Genomic DNA, 24,000 nt, shown 5'->3' with positions numbered 1-24,000 from the left:
GTCAATCCCAATCTCCCAATTCATCCCACCACTACCCCCCCCACCCCCCCACCATCCTCATGTTTCTAATGAGGAGCTTTCACTTCTTTCTTCCAATAGGTTATTTAGACCTCCTATGACCTCTTGCTGAGCTGTGATTTTTTTATAAGGAAACAGTGCTCATTTGTCGAGAACTGACAAGGAGACCCCAGATGGGACCACCGGGTCACTGAGGCACAAAATACACACTCTAGCCAGAAATCCACCAATCCATGGAATTTCTGTTTATAGACTCAGTGATCCGATCATTATCCGTATTCTGATTCACTTTTCCTGCTCAGCTGAATGTGGTTGCCCCAGGAGCAGTTCCCAGGTCCCAATTTTGAGCATGGAGCCATTTACCCCAGGAAATCTGGGCGCTCCAGAAGCCAGCGAGGGAGGGGTCAGCACTGCCAGGAGCCGGCCAATTTCATCCCGCAAGCGTGGGCAGGCGGGGCTGGCCTGAGGGCAGCATGGCAGCTGGAGCGGGCTCTGGCCTGAGGCCTCAGCCCGCCTTAGCTGACATCGGAGCCTCGCAGCAGGGCTGCTGACGTGTACTGGCTGGGCAGGCTGTTTACTAGATTGTTTTTTAAGAGCTGCACTTCCAGTAAGACCTGAAAACACACCACGACACCCTCATTTATAGCACTGAGCGTGTCACTCGGGCAGCATGTGGGCCAAGAAAGGGAGAGTCCAGGAAAGGTGAGATTAGCAGACAGTCGGGAAAGTCACCTGATGTGAAGAGAGAGAGACTGGGGTAGACCAGATGGCTGCATCAGCACGGTCCGGGGACACGCCGTGGGCTGCACTTTGGAAGGGTTGATTCGAGCAGAATTTCTTCTTGAGAAGGTACAAGTAGCCTGGTCTGGGAATTGGAACTGGCCTCAGGCTAGCTGGTTTCCAGAGTGACATGGGCAAGTCATTTCTCCTCTTTGAGCCTCAGTTTCCCTACCTGTGTGATAAGGGTGTTCAGTCATTGATTCCTTAGTGGGCAGCAACCAGCCCAGGGTTGGCATGGGGGCTCCTGGGTTCCCGTCCTCCATCTTCCTGGCTGTGGGACTGTGGGAAAGGCCTTACCTTGTCAAGACACAGTCTTGTCACGTGTTAAGTGGAGACATTTGTGTACTGTGATCTCTTGGTGCTGTTCTGAGCATTTTTGTGATAAAGCACACAGAACGCTTAGCAGACAGGCAGGTGCACAGCAAGCGCTCAATACCCAGGAGCTTTTATCAGCATCAGCGCCAATATTGAGTGTTTGTGGAGGGCTCTGTGTACGGGGAGCCCTGTGTGCTGGGCAGGGAGGTTCTGAGGTCCCTTCCCGCTGGAACATTCCATACCTGTGATCTAATAAAAGGCCACTGACCCTTTTCCTCCCTCCTGATGGAAGTTACAAAAACCTCCATTTCCACTGCACTCATATTCATAAAACACAGTCCCTTTTTATTTAAAACCATTTCCCTAAGGCAAAGGTCAAGCTGTCCATTTGGGGTGAAAGGTGATGATGATAATAGTAATAAAAATAATAATAATAACAATAAGTTCCTTTTTACTTGGTACTGTAGGCTTGAAAAGCATTTTCAAGTGCTTTATCTCGTTTGGATCCTCGCGACAGCCCTGTGAATGTGAGGAGGGCAAGTATTTCCCAGGAGCTGCAGGTGAGGAAACTGAGGTCCAGAGTGATTTTCCAAGGTAACGTGGATAATGAGGGCAGATGGGGGGACTAGAAATCGTGTCCTCCAGCTCCAAATCTAGCGTCTTTCTAAAGCAAAACCATAGAGTAGTTGACTTTTCCAGACCTGGAAATAAATGCAAAGAGGTTTATTATTTGTCTTCCCATCTTTGCACACGGTTGGCTGTTTGTTGGCTGTGGACAAACAGTCCTGATGTGCTATCTGGGGGCGTGTGCAGGTCACCCCATGCAGGGGATAGGACCCAGCACTGGTGTGGCCCTTTACATGCTCCAGGAAGACCCTCCCCTAGCGGTCGCCTCATGTGGAGGTATCCTGGGTCATGTGTCAGCATTCCACTCCTTTCTGGGCCAAGCTGTGTGAGCCCTTGAGGAGGCCAGAAATCTGTGTTGAAGCCGAGGAATGATCCAGTCCAATTCTCCTAGGGGACAGGGAGATATCCAGGGTCGGCAAACGGAGGAGAGTGATTTGGTTACTAAAGGCACTTGTGAAGAGTGGAATAGACCTTTAAAACAATGCAAACATGAGTTTTAACTGGAAATGACCCAGAAAGAAAGACAGGAGCAGAGACCCTGGACAGGGATGCCGGTGGCCTGAAGGGCTTCGCCTAAGCGCCCTGCCACCCCCTCCTGCAGATCTGACAGGACAGGAGGGAAGAGGCTCCAGGAACAAGTCTCTTCGGGATGCAGGGGGCCCTTCCCAGACGCTGCTGGCATCCTGGACCCGATGCTGCCTCCCTGCTCACATGTAAGCAGTTTATCTCAGGTCTTGTTTTGGCTTAGAAATCCTTTAATCTCCCAGGATTGTTTTAATGGATTGGCCTCTATTTTTATTCTTGGATACCAGAGTGCATCAGAGACTCAGCCGAGTCCACTGGACGTGTGGGGACCTGTCCCTGAGAGCAGTAAATTCCTTGCAGCTTCCAGCAAGTTAAGGACAGAGCTCAGAGACTGAAATGAAAACACCAACAGGAGGAGGCCTGCTCTTAACCACCAAGTTTGGGGCATAGTAGGCATTCGGCAAATATTTGCTAAAAACAAACATTGAGGGGTCCTATGAATTCCCAGCAGTTTTCTGCCCCTGCTGCCCAGTGTGGGGAACGCATGGCCACGGCAGCCAGCAGGTCGTTTTCTGAATTGATGAGCCTGATGCCTATAATTTTCCCAAAGCAAAATATTTGTGGGTATGGCGACATGCCATGGAATTTCTAGACTTGGTGTCTTCCTTTTCTATCCATGGAAACTTTGCTTTTCTTTCCAATACGTGGTCACTTCGTTTACCCTCCTCGGTTTCTCTAAGGGGAGCCCTGGGGCATGTGGACATTACATTGAGCCTATGTGTCCTTTTTGCCGCCTTCTTTTTATTTTATTTTATAATTTTTATTTTATTTTACATTTTCTTATTGAAGTATAGTTGGCCTACAATGTTGTGTTAGTTTCAGGTGTACAGCAAAGTGATTCAATTATGCATACATACATATATATATATATATTCATTTTCACATTCTTTTCCTTTATAGGTTATTACAAAATATTGAGTATAGTTCCCTGTACTATACAGTAGGTTCTTGTTGTTTACTTATTTTATATAGTATAGTTGATTTACAATGTTGTGTTAGTTTCAGGTGTACAGCAAAGTGATTCAGTTATACATATATATATTCATTTTCACATTCTTTTCCTTTATAGGTTATTACAAAATATTGAGTATAGTTCCCTGTACTATACAGTAGGTTCTTGTTGTTTACTTATTTTATATAGAGTAGTGTGTATCTGTTAATCCCAAACTCCTAATTTATCCCTCCCCCCACTATCCCCTTTGGTAACTATAAGTTTGTTTTCTATGTCTGTGAGTCTATTTCTGTTTTGCAGATAAGTTCATTTCTATCATTTTTTAAGATTCTACACGTAAGCGATATCATATGATATATGCCTTCTTCTCAGTGCTTATCAAAATCCAGTCTGGACCCTATAAACATGGGATTGGGGTTGTTCTAGCTGCCATAGTCTGGGAGCTGGAGAGTTACTGGACACCAGCAGGCTTGCGTTGTAGGGTTGCTGCTCTGTTTTAAGCTGTCAACACCCTTCCCAAACTGAGGACTGCAGAGTTAGAAACGGGGAGTGAGAACGATGAGTCCTGAGTGGAGGCTGAAGACTCAGAGTCTGGGGCCCCAGGCACTAGGGCAGTGTAGTGAGCTTACTATAATCCCAGAGGTCCTGAGGAGAATGGTTGGCCATGGCCGTGGTCAGACACAGAAGCCCACTGGTTCCGCATCTGGCTCACGCAGTCAGGAGGACCGTGCTGAGGCCATGACTCACACACCTGCCATGGCTGCCCCTTCTGAAGGTGAAGAAGGCTCAGCCCATAGCTAAGCCAAGGGAAGCATCTCTAATCTGTTCCTTATTCATGGGTGACCATGTCTCTATTAGTCAGGATTTTCCAGAGAACAATAGGATATGTATCTGTATCTATGTACAGAGATTTATTATAAGGAATTCACTCATGCAGTGATGGAGGCTGGGAAATCCTTTGACCTGCAGTCAGCAAGCTTGAGATCCCAGAAGAACCGGTGTTTCAGTGGAGCATAAAGGCTAGAAAAGACCAATCACACAGTCAGGCAGGAGTTTCCCTCTTATTTGGCTTTTTTGTTCCATTCAGGGTTTCAACTGATTGCATGAGGGCCACCCACATTAGGAAGGGCAATCTGCTTTACTCATTTTACTGATTTAAATGTTAATCTCATCCAGAAACACCCAGAATAATGTTTAACCAAATATCCAGGCACCCCATGACCCAATCAAGTTTACACATAAAATTAACCATCACAGTGTTCCAAACCACAATTCCCATCCTTGGAGAGACTGAGTTGGTTGAGGGTCTTGTCCAAACCAAGGGCGGCCACTTTGTGGGCTGAGTAATGACGTATGAAGGAGTAGAGGATAAAAGCCTTAAGTAGGGACGATAGTAATTAGCAAGGATGGTTATGGTCTCTTTCATGGAGACATAGATGGAATCAGTCAATTGGTACCAAAAGGAGAAGCAAGGAGACCTCCAGAGAGAAGCGGAGACCAATTGGCAGTAGGGGATCCAGGCTAAAGGGGGCGCCATAGTGAAGATGCAAGAACGCCTGGTGCTACTGGGGCAACAAGACAACATGGAACCCAGAACTACCTTCTGTCCTGAACAACTTCCCAGGTTCATCCTCTGTGGGGCTAGTAGTACATTAGATTCTGTCCTCGCCTTGTATCCCTTATCACCAGATGGTTCCTTAAATATACCGTAAAACCCCAGTTCTTAAGGTGAACTGAATGAGTCTTTTCCTTACCATCAAATGAGATGAAACTTTATCTACCACACATGACAAACTAATGCCAGTGACAATATTCTACTTGACTTTTCAGAATGATTCGAGTCCAAGTTTAAGAAGAGAATCACTCAGATGCTTTCTGCTCCATCTCCTTACTTTGTTGGCTGAGTAAGAGCTGTACTGGAGTAAGAGAAACAGAAGGGGAAGGAGATCACAAGATAGGGCTGGAGACCCTGCTGTTGGATAGACGCAACTGCTCACAAATTTCATGGGATAGAAAAATATGGGATTGGGGCTGTTTTCTGAGTTGTTTTCCCCTCTGTTTGCCATCACAGGCTTTCAGACCACTCAGTTCACTAGTCTTGTCTTTGATGTTCAGCACAGTCCTTATAAGTCTCCCCTAAGTGGAGGGTTGGGTAGGTAGAGGAAAAGATGAAATAAATTCTTACAAGGGCAACGTTAGAGTCATTATTTATGTTAGCTAGAGGAGCATAGAAAAATATACCCTTATCCACTTGAAAAATATTTTTAAGCACCTGCTCTGAGACAGGTAGGGTCCTAAGTTCTTAGAAGATGTCAATGAATAAAACAGAGAACCCTGCCATGAGGCACTTACATTGTCACAGGGAGAGCAGGCAACAAACGATGAATATAGTAAGATAGTAATACAATAAATAATAAGTGTAATACAGTAAGGTAATAAATATAATAAAATGAGCCAATATCACAGGATGTTGAAGGTGATAAATGTACTGGAAAGAAGGAAAGAGAACATGGGAGGAGGGCAAAGAACTTGTCTGGAGGAGCACAGAGGTCAGCCCCACTTAGAGCATGACCTTTATGAAAAGGCTTGCAAGAGGTGAAGGAGTTAGTCATTGGAGCATCTGGGGAAGAGTGTTCAGGCAGATAGAACCGTCACTGCAAAGGTCCTAAGGCAGGAGCATTGGGCATGGTCAAGGAATAACAAGGAGGCCAGTGTGGCTGGAAGCTGGAGGGAAGGGAGGAAGTGGGATGCTGGGGCAGAGGGGAAATGGGGCCAGACATGTGGGGTGCTGGGGAGAAAGAGAAGAATCAAGGATGGGCCTGAGCAAAAAATATGATAGGCAAATGGTGTTGGATTAGTTTAATCCCTGATGGAATCAGTGACTCTCCTGGTCGGGGAGGGGAGCTGTATATCATAACTACCCCCGACCCCTGGAAACTCTTTGCATGGCTCCCCTCTTTAGAACACACCACTGTCTTAAGGAGGCATCAGTACCGATGGGCAATGATGTGTCTTACTCCTGGTGCGTGAGGGCAGGGAAGGGGTTGAGGATCAATGTTGTAACACGTTGAAATTAACTAATATCTCTTCTTGTCTGCTATGAGCAAACTCTCTTCTAGGGCAACTCTTTATTTTTATCATTTATCTTCCGACAAGGTATCCCGACCAGAAATATACTAGACAATGTGGTATAATTTTTTAAAGGCTCTTAAGGGTGTATCTTAACGAAGCAACTAAGTGTTCCAGTAGTTTTCCACGTGTCCATTTCAGATCACAGAACCAATGTAAACTCCATCACTTTCAGATGGAGCTAGACTCTGAGGGGTGGTGATTACATAATGGGTAAATATCTTAGTTAATGTGGTTTTGTTCCTCAGGAGGTGAGATGTCTCTGTCATTTTAAACCTCATATAGAAAACATTCTCTGTGGCTTCATCTGGTGTTTTTAACATTCTATCTTGCAGTGATTACATTTTGGGATGTAGATTTCCCCTTCTGAGCATTTGCCAGCTACTGTAGAGGTTCATGAGTTGTGGTGAGTTATATTTTTCTGAGTCTCAGACCCTGCAGGGATGGTCCCCAGAGGTGGTTCCTGCTTCCCCTCAACACCTGGCCTCATTGTGGCTTCATCGTCCAGTGCTGGCTCCTGACCTCCTCATGTGACTGAGGGACACTTTACTGGTGAAGTTGTGCTCTGTAGTGATATTAACAAGTGTTATGCACTGAATGTTTGTGCTCCACCTAAACTCACATGTTGGAGCCCCAACCCACAATGTGATGCCTTAGGAAGTGGGGCCTTTGGGAGGTGATTAGGGTTAAATGAGGTCCTGAGGGTGGGGCCCCCATGATGGGATTAGTGTCCTTATAAGAGGAGGAAGAGGCACGAGAACTTCCTCTCTTGTCATGTGAGCACACAGAAAGAAGTCGGTCACCTTCACCAGGAATGCGATCTGTTGACACTTTGATCTTGTGCTTCCAGACTCCAGAGCTGTGAGAAATACATGTTGTTTAAGCTACTCAGTCCATAGTATTTTGTCATAGCTGCCTGAATTGACTAAGATAGCAAGTATGAGGCTTTTTGTAGTCCTTGCTATGCAAACTCACAAATGTTTACTATTTCTATTTTTACCTTTTCTGACCATTTTTTAAAAATTGAAGCATAAGTGAAGTATAATACAATGCACAGCTCTTAGATGTTTAGTTCAATAAGTTTGGACTATTGTCCATCTGTGCAACCATCATCTCTATCAAGATCTAGAGCACACACACCATTCCAGAATGTCCTCTTCTGCCCCTTCCCAGTTAGTTATTGGCCCACTCTCATGACCTTGGAAGTAACCACTCTTTGACTTCTGTCACCATGGATGAGCTTTGCCCGTTCTAGAGTTTCAAATAACTGGATTCTTCCAGGATGCATTTGTGTGCGTGACTCCGTCACTCAGCGTTTTAGAGATGTGTTCATGTAGTTGCACCTATCAGTTCCTTTTTATTGTTGAGTAATATTCCACTATATGCATATACCACAACTTGTTTATCCATCTTCCTGTTGATGGGCATTTACTTTTTTGGTTATTGTAAATAAACCTTCTTGCATATACCTTTCTGTAGACGTGCTTTCATTTCTCTTGGATAAGTACCTAGAAATGGAATTTTTGGCTCACAGGGTAGATGACTATTGAACTCCAAAGGAAATGCCAAACAGATCTCTAACGCAGTTGTACCATTTCATTCTCTCCTAGCAATGTACAAGCGTTCCAGTTGCTCTGCATCCTGGCCAACATTTGGCATTGTCTGTCTTTTTTATTTTAGCTCTTCTAGTGGGTGTGAAATGACATCTTGCTGTAGTTTTAATTTTCATTTCTCTGATGACTAATACTGTTGAGTAACTTTTCATATGCTTACTGGCCTTTCATATATCTTTTTTTGTGAAATGTCTGTTCAAGTCTTTTGCTTATGTTTAAAATTAAGTGCTTTGGGTTTTCATGTTAATTTGTAGGAGTTCTGCTATTTATTTCTGTACTTGTCTTTTTACCTCTTTACTCTCTAAATTCCTTGAGATATTTACCAAGGATTATATTATCTCACTGTAGAGAGATATTTCTCTCTACAGTGCTCACCACAATTCTTTGTCAGTAGCAGGTACTTAATATTTATTCGATTGTCAGCAAGTGCTAGGCTCTGCCTGTATAGTATAGTGGTATAACTTGTTGATTTTCTTAAAATAAGCTTAAGTCAAGTTTATATGTTTAGTTTTTTGATTAACAGCTTCTTTTACTTTTCAGCTTTTGAATTTGACATTAATCTTTTCCAGTATCTTGACCTTTGGCAAACATTCAGTGCATTTATTTCCAAATGTTTTAAGCCAATCTTGAATATTCTACTTGAGTTTGGAAACTACAATAAACTTTATAGTTAATCTTTATAAGATTAGGAAGATCTGAAGTATTCATGATAGGTGGTCTCTTCTAGAAGTTAAAATATTTATAGTCTTAAAAAAGAGAACATTATGTACTAACAAACATCTTATGTTTTTCTCCTATTCTGAAGTTTATGAGACATTTCTTAACTGAGAACTGGAGCCTAAAGGGCAGAAGGAAGAAATAGAAATACTTTTATTTGAAGATAAAGATGGTTAGCATTAACAAAGAGAATATCTGAGGCTTTTAAAATCTTGTCTCCCTTCCAAGTTTGTCAGCCAGAGCATTATAAATGTATGTACTACTTTGAAAGAACACCTGCAATGATGTCATTTCATATTCTTAAATTAGTTTCTAGACAGACTGGCGAGCTTGGGAAAGCCAGAGAAATATTTCCACTCATCCATTTGAACTTTGTCCCAGACTCTTTGCTTTTGGGTATTATCCCATGTTTTAGAGAAGCTCTTCAGATTGATTCAGAGAAGCATAATGTTGAATCTTGAAAATTATAAGTAGCCAACAAATTTATTATATTTCACTTGATTGGTTTTAAACTCAATTCAAGTCAAAATTTTTTCAGACCTCAAAAGTCATATTTTCTTGTTGCAGATAATAGAGCATAAAAGTACAGAGAAAATGAAAATGATCTGAAAATCTACCTCCATAAAAATAATAATTATTATTAAAATCTCTTAGGTTTATCTGAAATCTTTTTTATTTTTATTTTCTTGGGACTTTATGTCATCTCTATTCTACAGAAAGGAATCACAGTGAATATACTCTTACGGATTCTGGGTTTTATTTATTCAGTTTTGTTTTTTCCAGAACAATTTTCACACATCATTGCAGATTTTTAATGGTTGTGCTTGTTTTAATGTGCTTTTTGTCCATTATGTTTGTGTTGCATCTCCGTCAAGCTTTGTTGTTTTCTTCATGTTGTTAATAAGAAATCTTTTCCATCCATGACAGTACGCTTTCTGTTAGCTTCTTGTTGGTATACGTAGAAGCTATTGACTGTTATACATTTATTATTTTAAAAATCTGGCTCTTTTGCTAGGCTTTCTTTTAAGTTCCAAGTGTTTCAGAGTTGATTCTCTTAGATATTTAGGTTACCTAATCATATCGCTGGTATATACTGCAATATTTGTCTCCTCCTTCCCAACAGTTATAGTTTCTAGCTCTCTTTCAGATCTTATTACATGAGTCAGATCTTCTTAAGCAACATGAAATACTAATGCTTGAAGCAGCCATGCCTTCCCTGTTTCTGATTTTAATAGGAATACCTTCAGTGATTCACTATTAAGTAAGATGTTGGCCATTTGTTTATGTAATTATTATGGTGTTAAAGAAGCATCCTTTTGCCCTATTTTTCCCTTAGGGATATTTTATAATTTGGGGATGTGTTTTAGGTGTTATTTATGCCCTTTAAGCCACTATTAAAAGGGGGTGCTACTGACATAAAGTATTATAATGTCAAATTTCCTAATAGTGAACACTTTTGCAATCCCAGGCTAAGACAGGCTTTCCTTGATCATGATAGAAAATTCCTTTAAGATACTATTTATTTTGAAGCTACTTTATTTAAGATTTTTAAATTACTCCTATGTGAGGCTGGTTTATAGATTTCTTTTCTTGTGTTATCTTTGTTAGGTGCTGGAATCAGGGTTAATGTACCATCATGAAATAGATCGTGTAGCTTTCTATCTTCCTCTATGCTTTGGAATACTTGATATGACCTAATTCCTTAAAAATTTAAAAGAAACCTTTGAGATGCATAACTTGTATTTTATATTTCTTCTGTGGGTAGTAATCTATTAACATTTAAAATTTCTTCTTAGGTCAATTTTGGTAATAAGCCCCCAAAATTATGCCCCCTCCCCTTTTTAAAGATTTTCAATTATATTTTGCATGGAATAGAATATCATAATTTTCTTTCAGGTTTGTTTTCACCTCAGTTTCATTTTTAAAAACCTTTTTATTATAAAAAAATTGGAGAGAATATTACAATGTAGTACCGTTCCACCCCCTGGCTTCAATAATGATCAACTCATGGATACTCATCGATACTCTCATTCACTTGCTCACCTACTGCCCCCTCCCCCTCATTATTTTGAACAAATCTTATCATCATAATTTTATCTGTAGCTCTTTCAGCATTTATCTCTAAAATACAAAGACTCTAAAAAATAATAATATTACTACTCACCTAAAACATAAACAATAATTCTTACTATCATCAAATATCCATTCTGTGTTCACCTTTCTCCAATTATCTTTTGCATGTTTATGATTTGTTTGAGTCCATACTTTACAATTTGTTGATAAGTCTCCTACATTTCTTTGATTATATATTTCTCCCTCCAACTCTCTTTGCCTTGAAATTTCTCACGTCTAATTTCTTATTTGCCATTTTCTTCATTATATTTGCTTGAAATTTATTTATTTGACTTTTTTCTCATTTCTATATTTGCTCATTTTCCCGTTTTCTTGATTATATTTGCCTAGAGTTTATCTATTATATTTTCTAAAGAATCAAGTACATATTTAATTACATCAACTCTGAGGCTGTAATCTTTTCCTCCTCCCAAACGTATTTATGTTACTGCAATTTTAGTTTCCTTAGACTCCTTCCTTATCTCACCAAACCTGTTTATCTGTTTATCTCCTCATCTTATAGTCTTGGCTCATCTTACTTTTTTTTCTTTTTAAGAAAGTGATGTTTATTTTTCATCAACTTTATTTCCATTGTCTGTGGAAGAGCAGCGAGGACCACTCAGTTGCACTGCAGCCCTGTCTTCAGGGGTAGGCAGGTGCTCTAGTCGTCAGTAGGGAACTGTTGGACAGGCACAGAGGATAACCATGTACCTTCAGACCAGCCCGCCACCTTGGGTGGAGGAGCAGTAAACTTGGGAGCTGGATGGTCCATCCAACTTTTCCATCTTGCCACGATTTCTATAGAAGTAGAGATTGGATCTGACGTCCCATGGGTGCTCCAGGAAGATGGTGCCACATGCGTGCAGGACACCCTGGACCAGGGTTCACCACGTCAGACCCACGGAGCGAGATCCAGGCCATTTTTCACACATTTTAATCCTTCCTCAAAGCTCTCATACATTACAATGACTATTCCCCTGACTCATTGGGCCACAGACTCTTGTGGAGCTGGTGAAAAACTTGCCTCTCACACAGTATACTACTTACCATCTTTCTGTTTTTATTTTTATTTATTTTAAAATATTTATTCATTATTTATTTATTTATTTATTTATTTATTTATTTTGGCTGTGCCGTATCTTAGTTGTGGCATGTGGGCTCTTAGTTGTTGTAGACATGCGAGATCTAGTTCCCTGACCAGGGATTGAACCTGGGCCCTCTGCATTGGGAGCGCAGAGTCTTACCCACTGGACAACCACCAGGGATGTCCTGTCTTTCTGTTTTTAATGCTCATTGTTTTTACCCTTTCACCCTAGCCTGTTCCTAGATTTTGATTTTCTGATCCTGTTTCATGGAGGTACCACCTTGTTGTATTCTACCAAGGATAGAAAACTATTTCCAAAATAACATTTCTTTTTTCTGTAGTAAATCATTTACAGAAATTTCTTCATCCTCCTCTGGGTCTTCAGGATTGTTGTTTCTTTCAACTTTTTTGAATTTTATTCAAATTGGTACCATATCGATTTTTTTCTTTTAGAAATGAAGTACTCTTCCAAGAAGAAACATTTATTTAGGCTTAAGGATGGCCTACAGAAAAACGTATTAACTGCCCTTTCATTGTGGATGAGATTGCTGGTTATATTGGTACAGGCTCATAGTGACAGATAATAGAATGCATTCTAGTTAGCATAAAAAGTGATTTATCAGATGGTATTATGAAGCTTACAGTATCTCAGTGAGACCCAGGGCATGAGATTTGATTGCTACACAATCAGAAACAGTGGCAACCAAGGGAAATGACCAACAGTGTATGGAACTTTTCTAGTGGAAACCTCACTGTTGTCACCACTTACTGCTCAGTACCTAAGATATTAGGAACCAGACTTCAGAAACTCTGCCAGAGCTGCCCCAGGAGAACCAATGTGCCTATCACCTTGCTTGCGAAAACCCCTAATTTCCCTGTGCTTGGCCACTGCCTCACATTACTGTCATCCTTCTAGTGTCATGCAGGTAACTATTTGTCAGAAATTAAGTCACATACACGATCCTGGATCTTCTAAATGAGGTTTTTAGTTTCCTAGCATCTGTAATTCTGAAAGGCTCACTAAAAGGCAGTAGGAATGGCATTTGAGTGAACCTATGAAAAATCTACTGCACTAAACAAATTTAGTGATAGATGGAACACGTCTAGCCACAATCCCAGATCCAGGAAGTCTTCATCTCTGTGGGTTTTGCTGCATAGGGACTGGTCTCCACAATACACCACTGATTTCCTGGGACTCTGTACCAAAAAAGATATGAAAAAACTACAGTTCCTTCTCACACTAACTCTAGGGCTTCTCCTGCTTGAATCTTCTTCCCCTGAACTTTATTTTCTCAAATGAAATTTTTTACCAGCTATCTCTCCCCAAACCCTCCATGCCACAAACCTCCTCAAAACCTCTTTTGAGACTTTCATTTTCTGGGTGGAACTATAAATATGTGGGGATAAAAAGGAGAAATTAATTCTGACCATAACATAGGAGTGGACCAGCTGCACCATTTCTGGTTTGGTACAGATCCTGGATACATTAGCTGGAAACAGAATTGGTGCAAGGATGGCCTTGAGTAAATTAATTGACTTTGTTTGAAGGCTAAGTTACCTCTTAGTATATTTCTAGGGATAATGTCCTATGACTTTATGAAATTTGAAAGTCATTCATTTACATATTAGAAGAGTGTTTTTTCTTTCTTGACAAAAATGATATATGACTTTTCAACAAATGGTGCTAGAACAACTGGATATCTACATGCAAAAGAATAAAATTGGAACCCTATCTCACAACACACACAAAAATTAACTCAAAATGAATCATAGACTTGGATGTAAGCGCTAACACTATAAAACTTTTAAAAAAGAGGGGCTTCCCTGGTGATGCAGTGGTTGAGAGTCCGCCTGCCGATGCAGGGGATATGGGTTTGTGCCCCGGTCCGGGAAGATCCCACATGCCGTGGAGCGGCTGGGCCCGTGAGCCATGGCTGCTGGGCCTGCGCGTCCGGAGCCTGTGCTCCTCAACGGGAGAGGCCACAACAGTGAGAGGCCCGCGTACAGCAAAAAAAAAAAAAAAAAGAAAACACAGGAGTAAATCTTTGTGACCTTGAATTGGCAATAGTTTTTTAGCTACAATACCAAAAGCACAAGTGACAAAAGAATACATATATAAATTGGGCTTCATGAAAATTAAGAAAAAAACTTTGTGCTTCAAAGCACAAAAAGCCCAGAATGAGAGAAAGTATTTGCAAATCACATATCTGATAATGGACCTGTATCTAGGATACATACAAGACTCTGACAACTCAATAATAGAAAAATAATCCAATTTTTTAAAATGGGAAAATCATTTAAGTAGACTTTTCTGCAAAGAAAATATACAAATGGCCTAGGATGTTCAACATCATTAGTTGTTCAAGAAATGGAAATCAAAACTAAAATTTGACACATGTCACACACAGTAGGAAGGCTAAAATTTTTAAAAAACAGAATTTGGTAAGAATTTGGAGAAATTAGAACCTTCTTTCATAGTTGGTAGTGTTTTGTTTTTAATTTTTTAAATAGTGAACTACATTTATTGATTTCCTTTGTTTTTCTTTTTTTTAAATTGAAGTATAATTTAGTTGGTAGTATTTTAAAATAGTGCAAGGCAGTGACTTTGGGAAACAGTTTGGCAGTTCCTCAAAAATTGAAACAGAAAGTTACCATATGACCCAGCAATTCGAGGACCTACTCCATGTGGATTGATAACATATATCCACACAACAATCTATACACAAATGTTTATATAAGCATTATCTGTAATAGCTAAAGCATAGAAAATCACAAATATCCATCAACTGATGAATGGATAAATAAATATTTATTGGAATATTTCTCAGAAATAAAAAGGAATGAAGTACTGATACATACAGAATATGGATGCATTTTTAAAAGATATTAATTTATTTATTTTGGCTGGCGGGGTCTTAGGTGCAGCATGTGAGATCTTCGTTGCTGGACATGTGATCTTTAGTTGTGGCATGCGAACTCTTAGTTGCAGCATGCGAACTCTTAGTTGAGCCATGTGGGATCTAGTTCCCTGACCAGAGATTGAACCCGGGCCCCCTGCATTGGGAGTGTGGAGTCTTGGCCACTGGACCACCAGGGAAGTCCATGAATATGGATGCATATTGAACTCATTATGCTATGTGAAAGGAGGCAGTCACAAAATACCAGATATTGTATGATACTATTCATAGTAAATATTCATTATAGGCAAATTCACTGAGACAGATAACAGATTAGTGGTCATCAGGGCCTTGGAGGAGGGGAGAAAGGAGAAACTGTTAATGGGTACAGTGTTTATTTTGAGGGTGGTGGAAATGTTTCAAAATAACAGTGATGGCTGCACACATTTGTGAGTACAATTGGCCCTAAAACAACATGGGTTTGAATTGTGTGGGTCCATTTCTACATGGGTTTTTTTCAATGGTATAGAATTACATGATCTACGGTTGGTTGAATCCACAGAAACAGAACTGCAGACACAGAGGGCTGACTATGAAGTTGTACATGTATTTTCAGTTGCAGCAGGTTGACTCCCCTAACCATTGCATTGTTCAAGGGTCGACTGTACAGTATATGAAAAACCACTAAATTATACGCTTGTAAAAGGTGAATTTTGTGGTATGTGAATTCCATCTATTAAAAAAGTAATGCATGAGATTTGAATTTCACAAAGTTTATTCATGATATGCTCATGGCATGAAGTACAGTCCTAGCTTCAGCTAAAAAATGAATTGAAAAAGAAAATAAGAAATGGAAGTTCCAAATTAAAAAGTTTTCAAAAAACAAACAAAGAGAGAGCAGAAGAAAGCAAATAATAAAGATAAAAGCAATAATTAATGAGATAGAAACTTAAAAAAAAGCATAAATAATAAATTCAAATGTAGTTCACGGAAAAAAAAAGAACAAAGTGGACAACACCTACTTAAGAAAAAAGGGAGAAACACAATTATAAACACAATGACAAGGGGAAAATAATTAATGAAACCAAGGAAGTTAAAATATAATGAGAACTATCTCTGGCCGAGAGGGAAGACAAGGCTCAGATTTACCCTCTCACTGTAAACAATTTGAAAACTGGACAAAATAGATTAGACAACTGTTTTCAGACATTAGACAATAGATAGCATAGTACTATGATCCCTACTAATAGAAAAACAAAAAAGATAAGCCTTACTATTGCCCCAGCTTTCTACCTCCAGACATTTTTCAGACCATAGGTGACAGAGGGGCAACCAAGATAGAGTCCAGTGCCCTCATGAGTTGAAGAGATAGAGATCAGAATTTAAGGAGGCTGGGGCTACACGAAGTCATCAGCAGATTCCCAAATAGGAAAGAGCTACTCAGTAAAAGAGCTGCAGAAATCTACATAGAGACTCCTTAGGTGTTTGCTGAGTATTAGAGTGCTTCTGGGTACAGTGAACCTTGACAGAGATAGGCCAAGAATGACCAAGTGTTGTAAGCTGACAGAGTATCAGAGTCACACAGGGAAGGAAGTGGACTATTTAAATTCTGACCAGTCATAGTGGAGGGTCCTCAGTAACAACCTGGTGCATTCATTGAAGACCCCAGAGTAGTCACACCATATCAGTAGGACTGAACTCTTTGTGGAGTGAAGTTACTCTAGACCTTCCCTAGCAAAGCTTAAAACCAGAGCTCACAGGGATCAATCTGATCTTCAAGTAACTTTTCTCCTTCCAAAACAAAGTCCATCACTCTATACAGGAAAGCAACAAAATCTAGACACAAAAACATAAAATTTACAGTATCCTGCAAAAATTACAAAAATCCAAAAAAAGTCCAATAACTAGGAGAAATATCAGTCTTTAGAAGCAAACCAGAAATTACAGAGATGATAGAATTGGTAGACAAGGACATTACATCAGGAATCATAACTAGATTTTAATATTTAAAGGAAAATATAATGAGAAGAGAAATGAAATACATTTAAAAGAACTAAATGGAAATTAAAGAGATGAAGCATACAATAGAGGAAATTTAAAAAGCATTAGTGGAAAGAATAATAATAGTACATTAAATACTTCAGAAGAAAAGATCAATGAACTTGTAGATATAACAACAGAATTTACACAAAATGAAGCATAGAGAGAAAAAAACTGAAAAAAAAAAGAGCTGCACTTCATTTATCTGTGGAAAAATTTCAAGCCCTCTTACATGATGGTAATTGAAATCTCTGAAAGAGAAGAAAGCAGAAAATTATTTGCAGAAATAATATCTCCAAATTTGATGAAAATTATTTAGCCAGAGAAGCTCAACAAATCCAAAGTAGGATACACACACACACACACACACACACACACACACACTGCACCATAAAACATCACAGTAAAATAGCTGAAAACCAGTGACAGAAAAATTCTAAAAGCAGAGAGAGAAGATGGACATATGTACAAAGGAGAAAAGGTAAGAATGACTGCAGATTTCTTGTCAGAAACTATGCAGTCCAGAAGACAAAATTATGATATATTAAAGGAAGAGAGATAGAGTGATGATGATAGATAGATAGATAGATAGATAGATAGATAGATAGAGAGATAGATGATAGATAATAAATCCTGTCAACCTATAATTCTATATTCAGGGAAAATAATGGAAGTTATTATTCCATTAAAAATGGAAGTAAAATAAAATCTTTTTCAGACAAACATAAACTGCAATAATTCACTTCTAGGAGATCAGCTCTACAATAAATTGAAGCCAAGTTCTTTGTATCACAGGACTATGAAACATGTGACCACATGAAAGCTTAGACCTATATAAAGACATGGAGAATGCAAAAAATTGGCAAATATGTAGTAAATATAAATTTTTTGCCTAATTTAAAAAATCTTTTAAAAGATAATTGAATATTGAAAGCAAAATGTAAAAAATGTATTATGGATTTAATATGTGAGAAATAAAATGTGACAATAACAAAATAGCACAAAGAGCAAGGAAAAAAATAGAAGTATTGTATAATGTTTTAAGAATTGTATATTGTACATGAAGTGGCATAATATTATTTCTATATGGACTGTGATATGTTAAAGTTGAATATTGTAAGCCTTAGAGTAATCGCTTTAAAAATAATAAGGGACTTCCTTAGCAGTCCAGTGGTTAAGACTTTGCCTTCCAATGCAGGGGGTGTGGGTTCAGTCCCTGGTTGGGGAGCTAAGATCCCACATGCCTCAGGGCCAAAAAACCAAAACATAAAACAGAAGCAATATTGTGACAAATTCAATAAAGACTTTAAAAATGGTCCACTTCAAAAATAATAATAGGACTTCCCTGATGGCGCAGTGGTTAAGAATCTGCCTGCCAAGGCAGGGGACATGGGTTTGATCCCTGGTCTGGGAAGATCCCATGTGCTGTGGAGCAACTAAGCCCACATGCCGCAACTACTGAGCCTGCTCTCTAGAGCTAGCGCACAATAACTACTGAGCCCACATGCCACAACTACTGAAGCCTGCATGCCCTAGAGCCCGTGTGCTACAACTACCAAGCCCATGGGCTGCAACTACTGAAGCTCACGTGCTCTAGGGCCCATGTGCCACAACTACGGAGCCCGTGTGCTGCCACTACTGAAGCCCATGCACCTAGAGCCTGTGCTCCACAACAAAAGAAGCCACAGCAATGAGAAGCCCACACACCACAACGAAGAGTAGCCCCTGCTCACTGCAACTAGAGAAAGCCTGTGTGCAGCAACAAAGACCCAATGCAGCCAAAAATTTTTTTAAAAATAATAATAATAATAAAACACAAAAAATATAGCCTATCAGGCAATAGTGAATATAAATAGAATGGTAAAAAAAATTATGCATTTAATCCAAAAGAAAGTAAGAAAAGAGAAAAAATGAAATAAAAAAGGGATGGGACAAATGTAAAAAAGTAGCAAGATGACCAATTTAAATTTAACCATAATGATAATGATAACACATGTAATAGTCTACACTCCAAAGACAGATATTCTAAGATTAAAAAGCGGAAAACAAAACGATGTGTGATCTCCAAAAAATCTACTTTAAATGTGATGAAAAAGATATGTAAGAATAAAATGATGGAAATAGATATACCATGAAAACAGTAAACAAAATAAAGTAAGAGTAGCTTTATTAACTTTTAAGAGAAGATGGACTTCAGAAGAAGAATTATTAATATGGGTAAAGAAGAATATTTCATACGGATAGAGGTCAATTTACCACAAAAACATAACAATCCTAAATGTGTACATATACAAAAACAAAACTAACAGGCCTCATAAACTAGGCAGATCAACTATTTTAGTTGGAAATTTTAGCATTCCTTTCTTAATAATTTATAGAACAAATAAACAGAAACTAAGTAAGGATATGATTCACCAACTTGACCTAATTGACATAAAAATGTCTACCCACACCAGCAGAATAAACCATTCTTTTCAAGTGCACAGGGAACATACACCAAGATAGACCATATGCTGAGTCATAGAATAAGCCTCAACAAATTTTTTTTTTTTTGGCTGCATTGGGTCTTCGTTGCGGTGCATGGGATTCTCATTGCTGTGGTTTCTCTTGTTGCAGAGCACAGGCTCTAGGCACAAGGTCTTCAGTAGTTGTGGCTCGTGGGCTCTAGAGCGCAGGCTCAGTAGTCGTGGCGCACGGGCTTAGTTGCTCCGTGGCATGCGGGATCTTCCTGGACTAGGGCTTGAACCCATGTCCCCTGCATTGGCAGGCAGATTCTTAACCACTGTGCCACCAGGGAGGCCCAACAAATTTTAAAACGATTGAAATCATACAAAGTTTATCCTTTGCTTAACAACAGAATTTAGTAAGAAATCAACAACAGAAGAATATCTGGAAAATCTTCAAACATTTGGAAATTAAACAGCATACTTCTAAATAACACAAGGTTCAAAGAAGAAACCACAAGGAGGATTAAGAATATTTTGAACTAAACAAGAATAAAAATACCAGCAAAATTTGTGAGGTATAGCTTAAAAAATGAATTAAACTTCCATCTTAAAATGTTAGGAAAGAAAAAAATGCAAATTAAATCTAAAAATCAGAAGCAGGAAATAATAAACATAAAAGTAGAAATCAATGAAATGAAAAACAACAACAAAATAACAACATGAATGAAACCCAGAGTTGAGTCTTTGAAAAAAAAAATACACTATGAAATTGATAAACCTTTAACTAGACTTATTCAGAAAAAAAGAGAGAAGACACAAATTACCACTTCAGGAATGAAATAGAAGCATCACTACAGACACTATAGGCTTTAAAAGGATTAAAAAAATGAGCAATATTACTCCAATTACTTTAATAACTTAAATGAAATGATAATTTTTTGTCACAATATTACTTTGGTTGTATTGAAGAGTGTCCTTATTTTTAGTATATACATGCAGAAATATTGGAAGGGCAACTCACTTTCAAATGGTTAAACACAATTTTGATGGTTGGTGAATTGAGATTTTGAATCTCACCGGTTGGTGTACAAATGTTCATTGTGTTCTTCCTTTCCCTTTTCTGTGTACTCGAACATGTTCATAATGTGAAATTGGGAATAAGAAATCCGGCATAAATACTTGTCAGCAGAGAGGTTCTCACTCCAGATTCTTCACTTGAAATAGGCTGATGGCGGGAAGGACGGTGTCCTGACCTTTTTTCCCAGAGGGCGGTGTTGTGACGGTCCCTGTGTGTCAGGATGAAGCTTCGTGGTGGGGATGCTGGTGGGCTGTGGAACCTCCTATAAGACAAACGCAGAGGAGAAGCACCTAGATCACTGGGTGACCAGTCTTGCCCTTTCACCAGCAGCAAGAGCCAAGAAAAATACTTAGTAGCTTAACCTAGAGGTCTAGCTACTAACAGCAGCCTGGGAAATACCCAGGGGAGTCAGTCTTGGGCCTTGTTCTGTAAACAGAGGCCTGACATACTTAATTCGTCCCGGAGGTTGGAAAAGGAGGCCTTGACTCACACAGACAGGAAACTTAGCCTAATTAAATACTAATTACTCATAAGAGCTTTGTTTACCCAAACTTCCCATAAACCAAGTTTGGTATGAAATGAGAGCAGTCATAAAGAAGCAGAATCACTGCTCGGAAAATGACATACATAGGTTTATTCAGCCCTTTTTTCAGAAATGATGTTGCTAATTGCACAAGAATAAACAATACACGAGTTGATAAGTCCCACATTTAGGGTGTGAACAGCTTTCCTACATTCCTAAGGAGCTGTATGTTTGGAGTGGGTAAAATGAAAGGAAGAATAGTTGGCCATCTGAAGCCACTTTGGATGAAACAAGCAGAATTCTCCATATTTCTATATATCTCTGTAATGAGAGAGTCTGTCAAGGAAATGAACGATTGCATGCTTACGATTTTAGTAAGATATAAGGAAAAGAGGCCTGATGATGTGAGTTTCCTTTTGGCCTTGGGTGCTGGCTGATGTTTGGGCATCCAGCCACCCTCTCTGTCTGAGTGGAGACCTGAGAGGGAGCCAGAGGGAGGAACAGCATCAAAACTTTCTTGCAGGACGAAAACAAACCACTTACTACTTATTTTTTTATGGTCCATTTGTTCAAGAGATGGAGCGTCTCAATCATGAATGCTGTTATAGACACTAGGTACAGTGGAGAAAAAGACAAACTAGATTGCTGTTTTTAGGCAGCTTACATTGTGGTTGATGTCATAAAATCAAAATTATTTAAATAAGAAAAAAAATATGTGAGGAAAGCTTTGGACTTAGAAAATCTGGTCTCTCATCCCAGCGTTGCAGCTAGCTTGCTGGGGACCCTGAGTGATGAGTCCTTTGACCCCCCCCTTTAGACCTCAAGGTCTCATTCATCTTGGGCGGAAACGACCACATTTCCCAAAACAGCCCTTCCAGCCCGATCTTTGTAAGCGGAGATCTGAGAACAGTCCAGTGGGGAAGGGCTGGGCTTTGAAGTAAAGCATTTGGGTTGCTCAGTTATTGAATCTCTGATCTTGGTCAAGTCATTTAACCTCTCTGAGTTTAGTTTTCTTGCTGCGAAATGAGATGATAGTGTTTGTTCAATTGAGGTCCCACAGGCAAAGCAACACCGCTCCTGATGTGCCCTCACACCTGGTACCTGGCCGCAGATCCCCTGGGGAGCTTACCTGTGAAAAAGGTTTTGCAGGGCAAAGACAATGGTCATTTTGCTAGTGAAGCAACCCAGAAAGTGGGCAATTTCCCTCCAATCGCACCATCAGCTGAGGCCCAGCCTAAGAAGGTTTGGCTCAGAACGGAAAAGGCGTCCCACCCTCTTCCTCATTCTGAACATCTGTGGTCTGAAGAACTGGAAAATTTCCTTCAAATGAGAAAAAAATTCCTGGTGGCACATACTTTCATTATCCACGCTGAGCTTGTGTTCCTTTTGGAAACTGTGTCCAGTTGAACAAGTCGGGGCCATTTTTCACGCAGCCCGTCCTGGCTCCGAGAGACCAGCGAGAGGAGTGGGGGGACCCGGGCTCGGGCGGCTGTGCGTCAGCTGTGCCCCTCGGGGTGGCTCTGGCAGAGGATGGCCCTCCCGGGTCCACGTGCCAGGGGAGGATTCCTGCGGCCACGGACAGCTCATCCCCCGGGGGCCTTGTGGTAGAAACCTCGAGGGCAAGGCTGGAGCAGTGGTCCAACACAATACCATCATTTCTTCTAATTTCCAGAACATGATCGACGATTAACAACACAAGGCTGGGATCCGGAACTTACAGAGAACCTGCACAAATCACTAAGAAAAAGACAAGCGAACCAATGAAAAAATGGGCAAAAGTCCTGAGCCCGTGCTTTACAGTAGAGCAGGGTCCACAAATGAAGGCCCCTCAGGCCAAATCCCCACCCCCGCAGCCTGGCTTATAAATAGTTTTATCGGAAGAAAGCCACACCCGTTCACTCCCGTGTGGTCAAGGGCTGCTTTTCTCTACAGCAGCGGGGCTGACAAGTTGGGGCAGAGACCGTGTGGCCTGTAAACCCAAGATGTTCACTCTCAGCCCCTTTCAGAAACATCTGCAGATCCTGTAATAGAAGAAATCCAAGAGCCCACTAAGCCTATGAGAAGGTGTCCAAAGATATTAGCCAAGAGGAACATGCAAACCGAACCCATAGTAAATTACCTCGTGCACCTATTAGAATGGCTAAAGTTCCAGAGACTGACCAGTGTGACAATGGTGGGACAGCTGGGGCTCTCTGACGTCTGTGGCTGAAATGCAGCGTGATACCACCTTGGAAACTGTTCTGCTGTGTCCCCTCCAGGTAAACACACGTGTCCCCTCCAGGTAAACACACGTGTCTCCATGACCAGCGGTTCCTGGGTGTGTGTACACCCAGGTGAGATGGGGGCTCGGGCCACCAAGAGACACTCGTGAGAATGTCCATAATCATCTTTATGTATAATAGTCCCAAACATGAACTAACCCAAATGGTCATCAGTTGTAGGACAAGTTGAATCAACTGTGCTATATTCACATAATGGGACGGTACACAGTAAACAAACGAACAGTTGTTCCAGGAGAGGATACGTCACAGACACAGTGTCGAGTGAAAGAAGAAGAGCCCAGCGCGTGTGGTGTGTGAATCCACCTGCAGGGAGTTCAGCAACACGTGGGGCTGGGGGTCGGGACAGCAGCCACCTCCAGCGTGGGGATTATTGTTGGGGATTGCTATTGACCGGGGGGGCTGCTGGGGCCTGGAAAGTTCTGCATATTGCTCGGGGAGGTGTCCCATGCTGGAGACGTATGTTAAAGGTCCCTGAATGGTACCCCAAAGATTTGAACACCTACAGTGCAAGTGTGGTATCTCAATAAAAAAGAAAAAGATTAAAGAAAAGAAAGACTGGGAACCCTTTTGGACTTGAACCTGAATACCAGCAGTGGCCACTGCAGAGTGAAGTTTTTTGTTTTTTTGGTTTTTTTTAACATCTTTATTGGAGTATAATTGCTTTACAGTGGTGTGTTAGTTTCTGCTTTATAGCAAAGTGAATAATTATACATATAAATATGTTCCCATATCTCTTCCCTCTTGCGTCTCCCTCCCTCCCACCCTCCCTATCCTACCCCTCTAGGTGGTCACAAAGCAACA

At 40.4% G+C, this 24,000-nt stretch overlaps 1 long non-coding RNA gene across 20 annotated transcripts in view; it reads left to right on the top strand.

The window, feature by feature from the left end:
- Nucleotides 1-648: 648 nt before the first annotated feature.
- The window catches only part of LOC114486684 (uncharacterized), a 50,646-nt gene continuing 27,294 nt past the window's right edge, over nt 649-24,000 (top strand). For 2 of the 20 annotated variants that reach the window (XR_003680816.2, XR_003680813.2), the window contains exons 1-3: nt 657-867; nt 1,581-1,673; nt 2,342-2,453. This is a non-coding gene — a long non-coding RNA (uncharacterized lncRNA). The other 18 variants (XR_003680827.2, XR_003680826.2, XR_003680821.2 and 15 more) reach the window with 16 other exon arrangements.

Source organism: Physeter macrocephalus, chromosome 8 (assembly GCF_002837175.3).
Source record: "Physeter macrocephalus isolate SW-GA chromosome 8, ASM283717v5, whole genome shotgun sequence".
Lineage (NCBI taxonomy): Eukaryota > Metazoa > Chordata > Mammalia > Artiodactyla > Physeteridae > Physeter > Physeter macrocephalus.
This window is presented reverse-complemented; position numbering and strand designations above follow the sequence as displayed.